The following is a 2,939-nucleotide window of genomic DNA, read 5'->3' as shown; positions in this document are numbered from 1 at the left end:
TTCATACGTTAAAGTTATAATTGTGCATTGTCTCTACATCACAATAACAGCTTTATGTCCATTGTATGCTTAACGTTTGGTAGGGAAGGTAGGGTTGAGGGGATGCAGGGGTCTCCATCAGTGTTTTTGAAGGTGTGCCTGACTAGCCACTAGGCGAGCATTATGACAAGGGAAAAGGCCAAAAAACATAATGACCTCTTTAAATAATGTCAAATCTCAGTGCATTTCTTTTTTTATTCTTTATCTTTTAAACATAATAGACAAAACCCCTCCTCTTCAACTCCTCTGGGTAAAAATTTATTTATAAGAATTCGTAGCACATTATCAAATAATTAAAAAAAACTATTCAAATACTGGTAACAAATTATACAATGCAAATAATTGGTAATAAATAACAATTTATAAAACATTAGCAATTAATACTTAGAGTTGTTAGCAGAAAGGGATCAAAATTAGAGAAAAAGAGAGAGAAAAGTCACATGTCAAAATTCAAGTCATGTCAAAATTTAGTTAAAGTGTAAAATCACCAGCTGCGTGGTCCAATTACACATTACAAAATTGCAGAACTGGATAAAAACGCTGAGAACACATGAGATACACACCTTTAAAAAACCAGAATAAAATACAACTATAAACACAAGAAATAAATAACTTTAAAAAAAAAAGTTCTAAAGTTTTTTTGTATATGAATGAATATTCTGATATAATTTAATATAATTAATATAGAAGAATAATTCCATAATACATTTGTATTTCTTTAGGAATGTAATGTTACCACTGGTGGAGACAAATAGCCTATAAATTAAGCAAGGAAAACTGTATCAAAAAAGGTTGTACTATATAGAATTTAATATTCCAGATTACAGAATTACAATTTAATTTAACTATTTAACAAATGTGTGCCCACACATTTGTTTTGGTGTTACCATTTGAGTTTTTCTTAGACCAACAGTACAAGTTTCCATAAAGGAGTTCCATGTGATACCCGAGGCAGGGTGGGGTGGTGGTCTTGGGGTGAACTTTAAACAAAGTAATCCATTCTGGGTGTTTCCTCTCTGGCTTAGGTAGGTGCAGGGGAGGACGGGGGGTGGGGGAGAGGGCAGCTGCAGGGGAACGAGTTGTGTTGTGGCTAGTTGCCTGAGCGGTGCAAGTCCCTGAACAGACTGAGCTCTGCAGTCTCATCTTACCAGTCGGTGGATGGAGATGAGTAAGTCAGGGTCAGAGGTCAACAAAGCTTCCTCCTCAGTTTGTAGCTAAAGAGAGAGACGACAATGAGGTCTGATGGATCCATTTCAGCCTGTGTTATTGTCCCTTTGAAAGCTTTATGGGCTTTTACTCCCATTGGACTTGAAACACAAGACAGACTCTCAGGAATATCACTGCTTTTAATGAGTTATATCAAAAAAGGTCAAAGGTCCTCAGTGATCACAAGTGAACTTCTAGCAGTGTGTTCATTTAACCAAAATTCAGTCTTGTTGGGAAAGATTTTATTTGATCATTTTAAATGAATATCTGACTGAAGTGTGTTTTACAATGAGTTAACAAGGCAATTTGTGTGGTGAAAGAGAAACTTAAATTCAGAAAGTATGTTTGTATTTGTCTGTGTGATAAGGAAAATAGTAAAAATATTTTCTCTTGACATTGAGAATTTACTTTGATTATCAAACCAAGGGAAAAAAAAACCCCCCCACACACCTTAGAGAGCTTGTGTAACTCAGCAAACTCACCACTCAAACACATCTCCCAGCTGAAACTATGGGATAAAGCCTGAGCTATGCTATCGGACTATACTATACTTAGTGGTATAACTAGGGTGCAATTTGTGAATAAAACAGAGTGGGGAAGAAATGAAAATAAATTAACCAATCAGGATTAAAATTTACAGGAGAGGCAAGGATTAATAGGCCAGAAAGCGGGGAAATCCCAGATATCTCTGCAACACAATACATAGATTTCTTTGACATAACGCCAGAACTGTTACTTCTTCACATTCTGATGTCTATGAAGATTCTCAGTCATCCAGGTCATAGTTCTCCAACGAAGGTTAAAATGAAGGGCAACTGGACTTGGTTGAAGATACTGGAAGATGTTTCGTCCCTCATCCAAAGGACTTCTTCAGTTCTGACTGACTGGCAGGGAAACTCAGCTATTTAACCTCAGTGGGGTCGTTGGCCCGGGTCATCGATACCGCTGGTTCGTTAGTGTTCCTTGTTGCTCTGACGACAGTCGTTAAGACTACCTGTGGCCAAGACTGAACGACCATCGTTGGTATCTTCACCTGAGGCCAATAGGTTACGTTTGTTGAGTTTCCTGGGAAGTGATGAAAGCACAGCATTGTAAGTGGGGGATAAGTGGTGGCGTAGACCCCCTCCCCTGTTCAATGACGGCTTCTCAACCAATACCTACTCTTCGATTCACACCACCCACTGGAGCACAAGCTAGGGGTCATGAGAACACTGCACCACAGTGTGGAAAACATACCAACAAGCGCCCAAGCCAGAGAGAAGGAACAGAACCACCTGAAGGGGGCACTTACAGCCTGTGGATACCCTAAATGGACCTTTGTGAAAACAGCCACAAGATCCAAGAAGAACAAAACTACAGGGGAGGAAAAGAAGGTCAAACGCAACAACATTGTGATTCCATACGTGTCTGGAGTATCAGAGAAACTCAGGAGGATTTTCAACAAACATAACATCCCTGTGTTTTTTAAACCCAAGAACACACTAAGACAGATGCTGGTCCACCCCAAAGACCGCACACCCAAACACAAGAAAAGCAATCTAGTGTATGCGGTCCAATGCAGTGAGGAATGCACAGACCTGTATATTGGGGAGACTAAACAACCACTACACAAACGCATGGCTCAACACAGAAGGGCCAACTCCTCAGGTCAAGACTCTGCAGTCTACTTACATCTGAAGGACAGAGGACACTCG

The sequence above is a fragment of the Micropterus dolomieu genome, linkage group LG03 (assembly GCF_021292245.1).
Source record: "Micropterus dolomieu isolate WLL.071019.BEF.003 ecotype Adirondacks linkage group LG03, ASM2129224v1, whole genome shotgun sequence".
Classification (NCBI taxonomy): domain Eukaryota; kingdom Metazoa; phylum Chordata; class Actinopteri; order Centrarchiformes; family Centrarchidae; genus Micropterus; species Micropterus dolomieu.
The sequence above is the reverse complement of the archived record's forward strand: the minus strand, read 5'-3'. Positions refer to the sequence as shown.